Source organism: Anabrus simplex, chromosome 13 (genome assembly GCF_040414725.1).
Source record: "Anabrus simplex isolate iqAnaSimp1 chromosome 13, ASM4041472v1, whole genome shotgun sequence".
NCBI classification, from domain to species: domain Eukaryota; kingdom Metazoa; phylum Arthropoda; class Insecta; order Orthoptera; family Tettigoniidae; genus Anabrus; species Anabrus simplex.
In genome coordinates this window covers 1,684,459-1,702,399 of record NC_090277.1, presented here as the reverse complement: position 1 = coordinate 1,702,399, position 17,941 = coordinate 1,684,459, and positions in this window count along the sequence as shown.

Below are 17,941 nucleotides of genomic sequence, written 5' to 3'. Positions count from 1 at the left end.
CTTTCATCCTTTTTGCCCTTCTGATAAGATGTAACCCCTGGGTTCCATACCCTATCACGATTTTTTTTCAGCCATGTTTATGCGATAACTTGTTCGACTGATTTTTACACACAAGACGAATGATGGAAGGTAAATAATTTGAAGATATACTTTGGCTATATCGTTTACCGAGCGAGTTAGCTGCGCAAATCATCAAAATTGTACTTTTGCTCTGAACACATCAAACAATGTTCTGATCATATGTTGAGGTTAACAACATCGATTACAGTGTTCGATTCTAGTCTTGTTATGTTTCATTCTGATCTTCTTAGAACAAGGGTACCCCCTAACATGTTCTAAACACATGTTGTATTGAGTACAGTGCTCGATTCTAGTCTTGATCACTTATTTTGTGTTCTGAACACATCGATCAATGTTCTGATCACATGTTGTATCGAGTACAGTGTTCGATTCTAGTCATGATCACTTATTTTGTGTTCTGAACACATCAATCAATGTTCTGATCACATGTTGAAGTTAACAACATCGATTACAGTGTTCTATTCTAGTCTTGTTATGTTTCAATCTGATCTTCTTAGAACAAGCGTATCCCCTGACATATTCTAAACACATGATGTATTGAGTACATTGTTCGATTCTAGTCTTGATCACTTATTTTGTTTTCTGAACGCATCAATCAATGTTCTGATCACATGTCGTATCGAGTACAGCGTTTGATTCTACTCTTCTTATGTTTCGAAAGTCTAAACATGCACAATAATGTTATCGCTGCACACGCTTGCCTTCGCGATGCAGGTTTAAACTTGTTCGATATAAAGCTATGCCTTGACATAAGAGGCGGAGGAGGAGGTAGAGAAGGAGGAGGAGGAGGGGGAGCAGGAGGAGGAGGAGGAGAATGATAAGGCCTTAACAGCCTATGTATAGTCGCCTTTGTTTAAAGATGATAGCTGTCAAAAGAATTTTTCAAATTATCCACCAACACATTTCAGCTAAAGAGGGCAGCAGGGTGCTCTGTTGATTAAGCACATAGAATTTCAAATTGCCCTCCACCACATGCATAACAGCAGCTGTTATCTTGCGCAGTAGCCTCTAAGCTAGCTTTCTTCATAAGAGTAGCCGCCATCTTGTGCGAGCACCCCTAGGCCGTCTCATAAGGAGCTATGTATAGTCACCATTTTGTGTCTGCCATCTTGCGTAAGCATCCCTAGGACGTCTCAAGGCATCTTGTTTCTCATAAGAGCACCCACCTTCTTGTAGAAATAGATAGCTGCGAATGGCAAAGGGCTTAAGTAGGAATCGAACCGTTGATCTCATCATTAGACTATGTTTTTTCTTGTTCCTGATACTACGAACCTACATATTAGGCGGAAAAATTTTGTCCGTTTTGCTCTACGATGCATCGTTTTCGAGATATTTAACATTTTGCATTTAAGCCTCCAAATTTAATGAATCGAACCTGCACGGTACGTTATACTCTCTACCATAGCTAGACCTGATCATGTTACGAAGACTCGCTTCAATACAAGCTAAAACAGAGCAAATGCCAAAGGGCCTAAGTAGGAACCGAACCGTTGATCCCATCATTAGACTATGATTTTCTTGTTCCTCATACTGCGAACCTAGGTATAAGGCAGAAAAATTTTGTCCGTTTTGCTCTACGGTGCACCGTTTTCGATATATTTAACATTTTGCATTTAAGCCCTAAATTTAATGAATCGAACTATCACGACACGTTAGCCTCTAAGCTAAGAGTAGCAACCATCTTGCGCAAGCACCCTAAAAGCGTCTCATAAGGAGTTGTGTATAGCCGCCATCTTGTGTCCGCCATCTTGCGCAAGCATCCTTAGGGCGTCTCAAGCTATCTTGTGCAAGGACCCTTAAGCCGTCCCATAAGAGCAGCCGCTATCTTGCGCAAGCATCCCTAGGGAATCTCATAAGGAGCCATGTATAACTGCCATCTTGCGCAAGCATCCCAAGGGCGTCTCATAAGAACCTGTGTATAGCAGCCATCTTGCGTAAGCACCCTTAAGGAGTCATGTATAGCCGCCATCTTATGCAATTAGCGTCGAGAGAGGGCTGCTGTAGAATTTTTCTTTTTAAATTATCCGCCACCACTTTTCAAAGGTATCTAGCTAAAGATGGCAGCACTGCGGATGACAGGTGACGAATTTACATCTACTACGATAAAGAGGGCAGCACGGTGCTCTCTGTATTAAAGATGGCGGATGACAGCTGTCAAAAAAGCACATGGCTATGTTTACCAAACAAGAGCACGTTTAATTTGCCGCCATCACATTTCAAACTAAAGAGGGTAGCACTATGCTCTGTTGATTAAAGATGGCGGATGGCAGCTGTCGAAAAAGCACGTGAGTTTGTTTCCAAACAAGAGCACGTGGAATTTTTCAATTTGCCGCCACCACATTTCAAAGGTATCTAGCTAAAGATGGCAGCACAGTGCTCTCTTGATTAAAGATGGCGGATGATAGCTAACAGAACTTTTCAAATTGCCCGCTACTACGTGCTTAAGGTAGTAGCCACAAAGAGGGCAGCATGGTGTTCTGTGGATTAAAGATGGCGGATGACAGGTGATGAAATTGCCCGCATGATAGTAGCACAGTGCTCTGTTGATTAAAGATGGCGGATGACAGCTGCACATGGCTTTGTTTCCAAACAAGAGCACGTGGAATTTACCACCACCACATTTCAAACTAAAGAGGGCAGCACTGTGCTCTATAGATTAAAGATGGCAGATGACAGCTGTCAAAAAGCACGTGAGTTTGTTTTCAAACAAGAGCACGTGGAATTTTTCAATTTGCCGCCACCACATAGAGGGCAGCACTGTTCTCTCTGGATTAAGGATGGCTGCTTGTCGAAAAGCATTTTTCAAATTATCCGCCACCACATTTCAAAGGTAAGTAGCTAAAGAGGGCAGCACTGTGCTCTATAGATTAAAGATGGCGGATGACAGCTATCAAAAGGCACGTGGCTGTCAAAAAGCACGTGGATTTGTTTATCTCGAGCTAATGAGGTTAAGTTGGTAGCACTAAGGTTTAGGCCCGTCAAGATGGCAGCACTGCCGATGACAGGTGACGAAAGAGGGCAGCACGGTGCTCTGTAGTTTAAAGATGGCGGATGACAGCTGTCAAAAAAGCACGTGGCTGTCAAAAAGCACGTGGCTTTGTTTATCTAGCGCTAGTTAGGTTAAGTTGGTACTACTGCGGTTTAGGCCCGTCAAGATGGCAGTACTGAGGTTAGCGATGCGTTGTTGCCTGTCAAAAAGCACGTGGCTTTGTTTACAAATCTGTCGAAAAGCACGTGGCTGTCAAAAAGCACGTGGCTTTGTTTACCACGCGCTAGTTAGGTTAAGTTGGTAGCACTAAGGTTTAGGCCCACCAAGATGGCAGCACTGCCGGTGACAGGTGACGAATTTTACATCTACTACGATAAAGAGGGCAGCACAGTGCTCTGTGGTTTAAAGATGGCGGATGACAGCTGTCAAAAATGCACGTGGCTTTCAAAAAAGCACGTGGATTTGTTTATCTCGAGCTAGTGAGGTTAAGTTAGTAGCACTGAGGTTTAGGCCCGTCAAGATGGCAGCACTGCCGGTGACAGGTGACGAATTTTACATCTACTACGATAAAGAGGGCAGCACAGTGCTCTGTGGTTTAAAGATGGCGGATGACAGCTGTCAAAAATGCACATGGCTGTCAAAAAGCACGTGGCTTTGTTTACCACGCGCTAGTGAGGTTAAGTTGGTACTACTGAGGTTTAGGCCCGTCAAGATGGCAGTACTGAGGTTAGCGATGCGTTGTTGTCTGTCAAAAAGCACGTGGCTGTCAAAAAACACATGGCTTTGTTTATCTCGCGCTAGTTAGGTTAAGTTGGCACTACTGAGGTTTAGGCCCGTCAAGATGGCAGTACTGAGGTTAGCGATGCGTTGTTGTCGATGACAGCTGTCAAAAAGCACGTGGCTTTGTTTACAAATTCAAATTTCCCGCGGGAGGTGGAGGAGACCTCTGGGAGGCCTCTGGCTGAGGTGGAGGTGAAGGTGGCCTATGGGGGGCCTCTGGCTGAGGTGGAGGTGGAGGTGGCCTCTGGGAGCCCGAGGTGGAGGTGGCAGCAGAACCATCCAATTATACTACTCATGACGTTTTCTTGTAGTTGTACTAGAACTAGGTAAGAGATGTGGTACAATGTCGGTAACAGGTAGCGTGTCTTACTGCTTTATAATCTTAATGATAACTGAATCATAAAGTACGTAATAGTAATATATATATTAAACGATTCTAGAGGCAACGGTTAGTTTATGATTTGCTCTTGACTAGTAAAGTCGTGTCCAGCATGGTGAAACAACGATATCCAAACGACATGAAGAAGAAGAAGAAAGTAAAAACTGTTGGATGGAAAGATGTTATAAAGGCTGCGCAAAAAGCTATTCGAGGGGAATACAATCCTCGTGTAGCTATTACTAAGGCGTTACGCGCAGCAAGAGCGAGAATTTCTCCAAAGTGCAGAGCAATATTTAGTAAACGTGCGCGAATTATTCCTGTACCAAAACGAGGGGGTTTTCTTCCTGCGCTGTTTGCTGGCTTAGCAGCTTTAGGGTCATTGCTAGGTGGTGCTAGTGCTGTAGCGAGAACTGTCAAAGCTGTAGAAGAAGCGAAACAACAGTTGAAAGAGAGTGAACGTCATAACAAGACGATGGAGGCAATTGCGTTACGAGGCAAAGGTGTGAACATGAAGCTAGCGCCATACAAGAAAGGGCTTGGTATCTACATTTCTCCAAAAAACGTCTACTGAATGCACTGCCATATCGAGCTCTAACGCATGATGAAGTTTTTACGTTTGCTAAACAACTAGGAATTCATTATTTTCGAGGAGTGTATATGCGTGATCAACTACCAGCACGTCCACGTGAACGTGAAAGTGCCGTAATTAACTTGGACGACAGTCGTGGACCTGGAACTCATTACGTTGCTTATGTAAAACGTAAATCTAAAGTATGGTATTTTGATAGCTATGGAGATTTACCTCCTCCTTTTGAGCTCATACGTTATTTCGGAAGCAGTGCAGACATTGTTTACAATAAAAACCGTGTGCAAAACTTTAATACACGCATGTGCGGACGATTATGTCTTATGTTCTTATATCAAACCCAGACAGTAGAGAAAGTGTATTAGTGTCTACGTGATGACGAACAGTGAAAGAACGTTTGCTGTACGTGGAGAAGGACCTGAAACAACCATCTATTTTAATCCGCCAATCGAACTTGGTTATCAGCCGCATAGTCTTGGACTAGTATCGTTTGAAAGCTACAATAAAATCTATAATGTGCGTGATGGTTTAGACAAGTTCTATTAAACAAGTTCTATTACGATGAGCACGATCTAGCGGATGAATTTTAGTTCGATGGTCGATGCATGTAAAATCGATAGGTGATGTGTACACGCTTTGAAACATGGCTATTCATTGTACTTTAATTTTATGGGTATAGGTTATGCAAAGATAGCAGCACGACCTAGCGGATGAAGTTTAGTTCGATGGTCGATACACGTAAAATCGATAGGTGATGTGTACACGGTTAAGATAGCAGAACAATCTAGCGGAAGAGGTTTAGTACGAGAGTCGAAGCATGCAAAATCGATAGGTAATGTGTACACGCTTTGAAACATGGCTATTCATTGTACTTTAATTTTATGGGTATAGGTTATGCTAAGATAGCAGCACGATCTAGCGGATGAATTTTAGTTCGAGAGTCGATGCATGTAAAATCGATAGGTGATGTGTACACGCTTTGAAACATGGCTATTCATTGTACTTTAATTTTATGGGTATAGGTTATGCTAAGATAGCAGCACGATCTAGCGGATGAAGTTTAGTACGATGGGCGATGCATGTAAAATCGATAGGTGATGTGTACACGCTTTAAAACATGGCAATTCATACTGCTGCTCTGTTCCCAAGATTTTTAAGCATCCTCTTGCTGCTCTTAACGACGTCGAGCTAAGGATTGATTACGTGACCGTGACGTCACAGCCACGTGCTCTTGTTTGGTAAACATAGCCAGGTGCTTTTTTGACAGCTGTCTTCTTGACGAACCCTAACCTCACCTTGAAGGACAATAGAGCGTCGCTAACCTCACTGCTGCCATCTTTACGGCGGTAAACCTCAAGGCTGCCACCTTATGCATGTTGTAGCGCGGAATTTATAATCCAACAACAGAACATTGCTAAACTCTCTGCTATCATCTTGAAAAGTTCAGTGTTCCAAACACTAGTTCGAAAAACGTAACTCATCGCACCTCGGGGATTTTATTAGGTAAGACGTAACCCCTAGGTTCCATTCCTTGTTCTGAACATGAAACCATTTACCAATAAAGATTAATTTTCTACACTGAACAAAGTACAAGCGTTCTTGCTGATAGCGATCGATGAGGTTGTTGCTCCTTTAGCCCTTTAGCCCTTTTGCCCTTTTGCCCTTTAGCCCATTAGCCCTTTAGCCCTTTAGACCATTAGCCCTTTAGCCCATTAGCCCTTTAGCCTATTAGCCCTACAAGGAATGTGCGGTAATCTAATCTTCTTAGAACAAAGGTATCCCCTGACATGTTCGAAACACAAGTTGTATCGAGTACAGTGTTCTATTATAGTCTTGATCACTTATTTAGTGTTCTAAACACTTCAATCAATGTTCCGATCACATGATCACGGTATAGAGTGCAGTGTTCGATTCTAGTCTTGTTATGTTTCTTTAGTGATTTGCAAGACTACACATGCATAATGACGTCATCACTGCAGCACGAGCTTACTCTAGCTATCCCTATGCAGGTTTAAACTTGTTCGATAGAACTATGCCTTGACATAAGAGGAGGCCTTAACAGCTTATGTATAGCCGCTATTGTTTAAAGATAGCTGCTGTTAAGAGAAAAGCACGTAGAAATTTTCAAATTACCCGCCACCACATTTCAATGGTATGAGGTTTAGTGCTGTAAAGATACCTGCACGATGCAAAGCTAGCTTTCTTCATCAGAGCAGCCACTATCTTGTGTGAGCACCTCTAGGCCGTATCATAAGGAGCTGTGTATAGTCACCGTCTTGTCGCTGCTACCTCCCGCAAGCACCTCTAGGGCGTCTCATAAGAGCAGCAGCCATCTTGTGCAAGCGCTCTTAAACTGTCTCATAAGAAGCTATGTATAGCCGTCATCTTGTAGAATTAGATAGCTGGCAATGCCAAAGGGCCTAAGTAGGAATCGAACCGTCGATCTCATCATTAGACTATGTTTTCTTACGCTATCATGTTCCTGATACTGCAAAACCTAGGTATTAGGTAGAAAAATTTTGTCCGTTTTCGAGATATTTAACATTTTGCATTTAAGCCCCAAATTTAATGAATCGAACCTGCACGGCACGTTATACTATCTACCATAGCTAGACTTGATCATGTTGCGAAGACTTGCTGCTACCTCCCGCAAGCACCCCTAGGGAGTCTCATAAGAGCAGCAGCCATCTTGTGCAAGCGCTCTTAAGCTGTCTCATAAGAAGCTATGTATAGCCGTCATCTTTTAGAATTAGATAGCTGGCAATGCCAAAGGGCCTAAGTAGGAATCGAACCGTCGATCTCATCATTAGACTATGTTTTTCTTATGCTATCATGTTCCTGATACTGCAAAACCTAGGTATTAGGTAGAAAAATTTTGTCCGTTTTCGAGATATTTAACATTTTGCATTTAAGCCCCAAATTTAATGAATCGAACCTGCACGGCACGTTATACTATCTACCATAGCTAGACTTGATCATGTTGCGAATACTTGCTTCAATACAAGCTAAAACAGAGCGAATGCCAAAGGGCATAAGTAGGAACCGAACCGTTGATCTCATCGATGGACTATGTTTTACTTGTTCCCCATACTGCGAACCGAGGTATTGGGTAGAAAAATTTTGTCCGTTTTGCTCTACGATGCACCGTTTTCGAGATATTTAACATTTTGCATTTAAGCCCCAAAATTAATGAATCGAACTAGCACGACACGTTAGCCTCTAAGCTAGCTTTCTTCATAAGAGCAGAAGCCATCTTGCGTAAGCACCCTTAAGGCGTCTCATAAGGAGTCATGTATAGCCGCCATCGTGCGCCCGGCATCTTGCGCAAGCATCCTTACGGCCTCTCTAGCCATCTTGTGCAAGGACCCTTAAGCCGCCGCATAAGAGCAACCGCCATCCTGCGCAAGCATCTCTAGGGCGTCTCATAAGGAGCCTTCTATAACCGCTTTCTTGCGCAAGCATCCCAAGGGAGCCTCATAAGAACCTATGTATAGTAGCCATTTTGCATGAGCACCTTTAAGGAGTCATGTATAGCCACCATCTTGTGCAATTAGCGTCGAGAGATGGCTGCTGTAGAATTTTTCTTTTTAAATTATCCGCCACCATATTTCAACTAAAGAGTGTAGCACTGAGGTTTGCGATGTAAGATGGCGGATGACAGCTGACAAAAAAAGCGCGTGAGTTTGTTTACTAAACAAGAGCACGTGGAATTTTTCAATTTGCCGCCACCTCATTTCAAAGGTATCTAGCTAAAGATGGCAGCACGGTGCTCTCTTGATTAAAGATGGCGGATGACAGCTAACAGAACTTTTCAAATTGCCCGCTACTACAGAGGGCAGCACCGTGCTCTGTAGATTAAAGATGGCGGATGACAGCTGATGTTATTGCCCACATGATTGCAGCACAGTGCTCTATTGATTAAGGATGGTGGATGACAGCTGTCAAAAAGCACGTGGCTTTGTTTCCAAACAAGAGCACGTGGAATTTGCCGCCACCACATTTCAAAGTTATCTAGCTAAAGAGGGCAGCACTGTGCTCTGTTGATTAAAGATGGCGGATGACAGCTGTCAAAAAAGCGCGTGAATTTGTTTCCAAACAAGAGCATGTAGAATTTTTCAAATTGCCGCCACCACATAGAGGGCAGCACGGTGCTCTCTTGATTTAAGATGGCTGCTGTCAAGTGGAATTGCCTGCCACCACAGGTATCTAGCTAAAGAGGGCAGCACGGTGCTCTCTAGATTAAAGAAGGCTGTTGTCGAAAAGCATTTTTCAAATTATCCGCCACCGCATTTCAAAGGTAAATAGCTAAAGAGGGCAGCGCTGTGCTCTATGGATTAAAGATGGCGGGCGGTAGCTGTCAAATAAGCATGTAGCATTGTTTCCAAACAAGAGCACGTGGAATTTTTCAAATTGCCGCCACCACATTTCAACTAAAGAGTGCGGCACGGTGCTCCCTTGATTAAAGATGGCGGATGTAGCTGTCAAAAAAGCACGTGGTTTGTTCCCAAACAGGGGCACTTAGAAGTTTTCAAATTGCCGCTACCACATAGAGTGCAGCACGGTGCTCTCTTGATTAAAGATGGCTGCTATCAAAAAGCATTTTTCACATTATCCGCCACCACATTTCAAAGATATAGAGGGCAGCATGGTGTTCTGTTGATTAAAGGTGGTGGATGGCAGCTGTCAGAAAAGAACGTGGATTTGTTTACCGATTCAAATCTCGCGCTAGTGAGGTTAAGTTGGTAGCACTAAGGTTTAGGCCCGCGGATGACAGCTGATGAATTTACATCTACTACGATAAAGAGGGCAGCACGGTGCTCTGTGGTTTTAAGATGGCGGATGACAGCTGTCAAAAAGCACGTGGATTTGTTTATCTCGCGCTAGTTAGGTTAAGTTGGTACTACTGAGGTTTAGGCCCGTCAAGATGGCAGTACTGAGGTTAGCGGTGCGTTGTTGTCTGTCAAGAAGCACGTGGCTGTCAAAAAATACGTGGCTTTGTTTTCCTCGCGCTAGTTAGGTTAAGTTGGTACTACTGAGGTTTAGGCCCGTCAAGATGGCAGTACTGTGGTTAGCGATGCGTTGTTGTCGATGACAGCTGTCAAAAAGCACGTGGCTTTGTTTACAAATTCAAATTTCCCGCGGGTGGTGGAGGAGACCTCTGGGAGGCTTCTGGCTGTGGTGGTGGTGGAGGAGGCCTCTGGGAGGCCTCTGGCTGTGGTGGTGGTGGAGGAGGCATCTGGGAGGCCTCTGGCTGTGGTGGTGGTGGAGGTGGCCTCTGGGAGCCCGGTGGCGGTGGCGGCCGCCGAACTGTCCAATTATACTACTGTCGTAATATATTATTGGCATGGGATTATTTGATGCAGTGGTAGTTGAGTAAGAATCCTCTCGCGAATGTTCCGAGAGTTTTGACAGACGACTGAGCCCGTACCACAGGGCTTTGACACACCTTCATATTTAGGTAGTCATAAGTCTGTCTCTCGGCAGAGGCCTGCTTTCAGCCGGCTGGCCACACAAACAAAACAACTTTCATTTCAATTCTCTCCTTAATTCTCACTTGCCATCATCTGGGCACATAATTATTCAGTTGCTGTCAATTCTTTTTTCTCATTTTCTGGCCATATACAGCTCATTACATCGCGATAATTACAATTATACTGATTTTTCTACCCTCTTATAATCTGTCATCTCGAACATTTCACAAGTACGGTCTCCCATGCTTTCACACTACTGCATCTAAAATCCACCTTATTAATTCATTTAGGGGACTCTTTTTAACAGATAATTAACTAGCACAGTACCACATCACTCGCGTATTTATATAATTCATGGGTTGCACCTCGGGCCAATATAATCTTAAATGATCTGCGTCCTGAAATTAAGGGAGGTATTTAAATGCATGCATTGTTTTGTGAAACAAATACGTAATATATGCTCGAAATATTGTGAAGTTCCATAGCGGTTAGTGAAATTAGGAATGAATTATAAGAGCAGCTGAAGTGCTGAATCGATCCTTAATGACATGCTTCACACGCAAATAAACACAATGGGATCTTACGTACTAATTCATGCAAATAAGTTCGCGGAAGAAATTAGTGATTATCCTTAAATCACAGAAGAAAATCCTAATAAAAATCGAATTAATAAACAACCTTTCCATTACAACACTCATATTACGTCCACCTACATTTAACAATATTAAATATATATAAAGACAAGAATGATATGTACAAGTTGTATTTGTTAAGCGGCCATTCGGATTTCATGCCTAGTAAAATGAAAATATACTCATCGTTTCTATGTGCAGTCATCTTGGGGGTACACTTGGGGTTTTTAAGCTTCCATAACTGCGGCCTCGTTAGTAGGTAGTCCTTGGTTCTTCTTCCTTTGTGTCTCATCCATGATGTCTCGAACTGTGGTCTCCTGCTGTTGGAATTTGTCGACGTTCCCTGAAAAGATGAACGCTGACACTATGGCGCGACTCTAGTAGATTCCAGCCCTGGCTTCGATGACCACTCACATAAAGGCAAAAATGGGAAATGGTTAATGAATCCTGTTTATACGTTTTCAAATGGTCTACTTGTGATTAGACCCACTCAGTAACGGAATTGGACAAACCCAAATAGCACTAAGTCTCTGTAAATCACTGTTCATTCCACTTTGTCACACAGCCTGATTAATGGTTGCCGGTACTTAATGTGAGTGTCACTGTATTAGCCAGATGTTCTTCCCTTGAGAACACTTTTCCATTAGTTTATTGACCGTCTATCACTACTCAATTTTCTTAAAGTTTGCCACTAATTATCCCTTGAATGTAGTCGGCGTCTCACTAACTCTGAGCGGCATAAAGCGTTTGCTCGTTCATTAATTTTACTTCTATGAGCCGCCACTGAAGTTACGAACAGGCATTCCCTTAATAGAGATCTCTGGGAATTTAAAGTACTTTTACTCAAACACTGTCGTAATTGTTTCACACCATACGGCCTCATTTCGCGGTACCAGTACCGATCTGGTACATTTTATTCGGCATCGAATTTCACACGCTATTTTCATTAGATCACAGTAACTAAACACTCTGGTTCACAGCGGCACGTAAATACTGCGGTAGCACAGATCATAATGGATACTGCATTTCTTTTTATAGCGATTTGGCTTGGCTGCTAGGAAGGTAGCAAGCCACGCACACAGGTGAAATTTTGCTCCGCTAAAAATGAAATTTCAGCGTCGTGAGGGTAATAAAATTGTAGCTCTTGACTCCCACTAATTTACACTCATCTAATTCCAAGTGGATCCGATCGCCGAATCTCTTGTAATCTCGAAAGCTTTCTTTTCGTAAATCCAAGCGTCCTTTATTATGTGTTGGTGAATCCCGCTTTTCTCTCTCGCGGCCAAACCCTAACATCTGGTAGCAATTTACGCACTCCTGTCTGAAGCGCGGCATTACCAATACCATCGTTTTGTATTACGTCTTATGACATCATTAACTGTTATAAAATTCTCCGATTCAGAGGAGTTCGTACTCATAAATATCCATCGCTTAAATTCCAAGTTTATTATTATCGTTATTATTCTTCGCCATAAGACCTATCTGACTCCACGTCCTCCTTTGCGTGGCGTGGTCTCTACTTCCTCTGTCAGGGGAGTGATGAGCCTTCTCCCTCTCCCAATTACACCTGCGCTCTTCGAGCTGGCGTATCGCAACTCGCATCCCGGCCTGGGCAAAAATTGCTAATTACGACGTTATATGTCGCAGAATGTAGCGGGAAACGGCATATATTGTTAACTGGACCTCATGACATGCCTATGGCGTGGTGATGAACATTTACAGTACCTCTATATCTCTAATTAATTTTTTGTGGCAGAAACTCTTTGGTCTCAGTTTGTCAAAACGGTTTTCTAAAATGTATACCGTCCAAATACAAGCCTATTCAGATGTTTCAGCACTTAACCTTTTTAAAACATAGCTATCGGCAGAAACATCAGCTTCTGTAACGGACTCTTCACCTCACCGGCAACTACTGTTATCAACCTCGCCACGCACATAACCCTTTTCTACAATTAATATGGACTTACCTTCATCTGGATACACACCGCATTTTCTCTTCAACTGGAATTTACATACTTATGTGGATTTGCACACATCATACCTTGCACGAACTCTGCCTTATCCACCTTTCCGACCGACGATAAACTAACCTCCCTTTCGCTCCCTGACGTCATGTGACATCGTCCGCTTTGTCACGCATGCTCCACTAACTTCTGGAATATTCCAGACATATGTCCCATTATTCCACACTATAAATACCCGGCCTTCTTCTGAATGTGTTGAGATGGACTTTGGCCTGTGTGGAGGGAGGAACCTTTAACATCATCTCCGTCTTTAGCGACATGTGCCCTGGACTCTCCATTTTTGGGCAGAACTACTTGGTTCAAGATGAGGTATGACAAACTAAAAATGTCCTTATTGTAAATAATGCTGTGTTGCATTTGGAGCTATTTTATTTGCAAATTTTGACTGGGAGCAGTGCATTTCCAGGCCGAGATTTTACTTGCATTTTCAATTTCAAAGCCTCTATTGGCTATCCAGTGACTGTTTGCTTTCAAAATGTGCGTGTGGTATATCCGCAACTCTGCGACTCCTATACACACTTGTGGTTAATGCTTCACCATGTATGTTTTGGTACACTTGGAGACTGTTTCATTATTGTATACAGTGACTTAAGCCAGTAGGACAATCTTTATTTGTGCCTATTTCGGGTGTTGATTGAAGAGGTGGGAACTTTCACATGACATGAGACTTTGCTTTGTAGACTTCATGTTGGTATACTTCAATCTGGCAACTGCGAACATTCTTTCTTATTCTCGTTGTTCAACATTTTTCTTTAAACTGTATTCATCCCCTTTTTGTCCATCCCTTTCCTCTCCTGGCCCCTTTTCTTATTTGCTTTCATTTTCTTGAATATTTTACTCTTGATGTAACTATTTGTATTAATTCTGGTTGGGAAAATTCCGTATTTGTACTGACTTCTATTCTTCTAATATTGTAAGAGTTTGATTTGATTTTTCTAATATATATATATTTCCAAATTTTTATCTTGGTTTCTCATCTAATTTTCACCTGTCATGTCCCTTATTTCTCCTGCCGTTTTTTTTTAATTTTTTTTGAAAATTATCTAGCATCGTTTCCACTGCGCTATCTGTGTTTATTCTGGAATGTTTATTTGAAGAACCCTTTTTACCACGGCCTCAATTCTCAATTTGGCATTTTTTTTATCGCGTAAATTTATTCCCTACTGTTTGTAAGCACTCGGTGTCATCGATACTTTGGATTTCCCTTGGCTGGATTTATGAATAAATATATTCATATATGCATAAACCCCCATTGAGGGGTAATACACATGGTAGCAGAGTATAAAGTCGCAGTTTACTACCACTCTAAATCTTCACCCTGTTACTGCCTTAGTTCTTTTGTTTCTTTCTTCTGAGGTTTAGTGGTTTTCCTCGCTAGACTTTGCTTTTCTTTTTGTCATCTCTTTCAACATGGCTTATTTTTCTGATAATTTTTCTCCTTATACTTCAGACACTTCAGACATTTCGTTTGATCCCCATTTCAATTTTTCGGATCCAAATCCTTTTACTAATATGTCTTATAATCCTTTTCTCCCTTGTAATTCTGATCTTACTTCCACGTCTAGTACTCTTACTACTACTGTTTCTTCTAGTTCATCCTCTGAACCTTTACCAACCCCGCCTCAACCTAACACCCCTCTCTATCCTGATCTTTCTCTTTTTACTGCCGAATCCAAACTTCCACTTAATCAAGCACCTCCGCCTTCTCCCCATAAAACTCAACCAGCACAGCATTATTCTCCCGATTTGCGCACTCCACCACCATCCCCTTCTCAGCAATATTTTTATGAATCTCCATATCATCACACCCCTTCTTCACATCAACCACTTAATTTCCATATTTTGACTAAATGTCTCGATCAGGTACCCCTCATTCAGTCTACTGATCCTGATACTTTGACACAGTGGCTTTTTTTAGTTCGCAAATTTCTACAGACGGACTTGGCTCCATTTTCCCAATTGCTTTCGTTGCTTTATCCAAAAACCTCTGGTCATCTTAGTAATTTTTGGCTCCAGTATATGAAGTCTTCTCATGATTGGGCTCATTTTCGCTCGGTTTTACATACTTATTTTCTGCCTTATGAAATTAGACAACAGCTGAGTAACAAATATATCAGACGTCATCAACGTCCAGAGGAATCAGCTTACGATTATCTTGACTCCATTATCGGCTATTCTGATGTGTTAGCTATTGCTCAACATCCCCAGGAAATTATTTCTCTTATTCGATTTTATGCCTCTCCAGCTTTCCGCCAAATCATCAATCCCTTTACGCCACCCACTACTATTCCTCAGCTTTACCACATTGCTCAACTAGATATTCTAAATACCCGTAGCAATTTTTCTTATTATTCGTCTACCCCACCTCCCCAGTTTAACACATCAACAACTCGCATGCCTTCTACCACTCGTTCACCTTCTCAGAGTGATATTTCTCGCCTTCGCTGTTATCGGTGTCAGGCTATGGGGCACCTCGCACGAAATTGTACCAATTCTACCTTGGGAAACTTCAATTCCCGTCGTCAGTAGGCAGCTCACGACCTCTTGGGCAAAATCTGCCTTATGTTTCCTCAACTTTCTCGCCTGCTACTAAATCACAGTCGTATACTCTTGTACAGGTACATAACATTCCCTCCTTAGCCTTCTTAGACTCAGGTTCTGCAATTTCCCTCATCAGTTTCTCCTTTTTTCAGCAACTTTTACAAACGCATCCGCATCTTCAATTGCGCCCTTCTACTCTCAGATGTCTTTCCATATCCCAGCACACTCTTGAAATCATGGGTCACCTAAAACTTAATGTTAAAATGTCCCAATTTTCTTGGCCGTTTGAATTTCAAGTGGTTAATAATTGTTCACTTCCTGTTATTCTGGGATATGATTTTTTTGCTCATACTGGCCTTATTTATAATACTGCTATGGCCTCTATCTCTTTCTTTTTCAATCCACACGTTCAAATTCCTTTGGTAGACCCCCTCGATTTCCCTATGAACCATGTATTCAGTCATCAGCATATTTATGCCACTGCTCCCCAACTAGATGCAATTGAGGCCTTGAAATCTGAATTTGCCGATGTTATCACAGATACTTTAGGCTCCGTTGTTAATTATCAGGCTCACATTGATTTACTTGATGAAACACCTGTTCGTTCGTCTCCTTACCATCTTAGCCCTCCTCGGATGGCCAAAATGGATGACATTATTGACAAAATGCTTCTGGATGGTACCATTGTCCCATCTTCTTCCAATTATGCCTCTCCGGCCTTTCTTGTCGACAAGCCTGATGGTTCTTCGCGCCTGGTAGTTGATTACCGTAAATTAAACTCCAAAATCCTCTATGACTCCTATCCTATTCCTAAAATGCAAAACGCTTTCCACTTTTTTTCTAAAGCTAAATATTTTTCTCTTTTAGATCTCAATTCTGCTTACTACCAAATCCCCTTGGACTCTCGGAGCAGTCGCCTTACTGCTTTCATCACCCCAAATGGCCTCTTTCAGTTCACAAAAGTTCCTTTTGGATTGAACTTGGGGTCACAAATCATGCAGAGATTAGTGGATTCCTTATTCTCAGATTTCAAGTACAAATTTCTCTATCCTTATATTGATGACCTTTTAATCTTTAGCCCAGATTTTGAGTCCCACATGTCGCATCTACACCAAGTTCTTTCCAGATTACGTTCTATTGGTCTGACAGTTAACCCCTCTAAAATTTCTCTAGCTCAAACTTCTATAAAGTTCTTAGGTCACATTGTGTCATCTCAGGGAGTAGCTGTCGATCCCGAACGTACTTCGGCTATCTCTAATATTCCACCTCCCAAAAATCTCAAACAAACACGCACCTTTTTAGGCATGGTTTCTTTCTACCACCGGTTCATTCCTAACTTTTCTCACATTGCTGAGCCTCTCAATTATCTGAAACGTAAAAACGTCCCTTTCATTTGGACTCAATCTCAACAGGACGCCTTTCTTCAGCTTAAGTCTCTTTTGATGCATGCTCCCATTCTTCAATTTCCTGATTTCTCCCTACCTTTTGAAATACATACTGATGCTTCCAATCTTGCTGTTGCTGGTGTTCTAACTCAGGTTGTTAATGATGTTCCTCTACCTATCGCCTATTTCAGTCGACTTCTTTCTCCTACTGAGAGAAAATATTCTATCTTCGAGCGTGAAGCCTTGGCTTTATTAAATTCCATTGAACACTTTGCAGAGTATTTGGAACATAAAGAATTTCTTGTCAAGACAGATAATCAGGCTCTCTCATGGTTGTTACATAACGCACCTAAAATTGGTAGAACTGGCCGTTGGCTCATGCGATTGTCCAGATTTAAGTTTTCCCTTAAATTTATTTCTAGCACTGAGAATTCTGTAGCTGACGCTCTTAGTCGCTTATTTGACACTTCCACTCCTCAGTCTAGTACTACTGACGATTTACCCCCGAATCTTTCTATGATGCCTTCATCTTCCTCCATTCATGCGGTTCTTTCGTTAACAGACTTTCCTCTTTCCTTTCAATCCTGTCAGTCGCATCAGCTCACCGATCAGTTCTGCATCCAACTCAAACAATCCATCTCCGATCCCTCTTATCAGGGTCCCTTTACTATTTTTAAAGATCTCTTGGTTTACAAACCCACTAAGAAAGCTTCTCCTAAAGTGGTGCTTCCTCAGGCTCTTCAACCCATGATTTTACAATATTATCATTCCTCCCCTGTGGGCGGGCATCTAGGCATCACTAAAACGTACAACCATATTGCCTCTCTTTTCTTTTGGCCTCAAATGCGCAAATCTATTCGCACTTTTGTTCAAACTTGTGAATTGTGTCAAACATCTAAACCTTTAAACATAAAGTCTGCTGGTCTTCATTCTGCCCTGCCACCCACTCATCCTGCCCAAACCTTTTTCTTTGATCTAGTTGGACCCATAGTTCGTTCTTCTCGTGGCAACTTGTACATTTTTACCTTGTTGGATGCCTTCTCAAAATTTCTAGTCCTTCGACCCTTACGGAA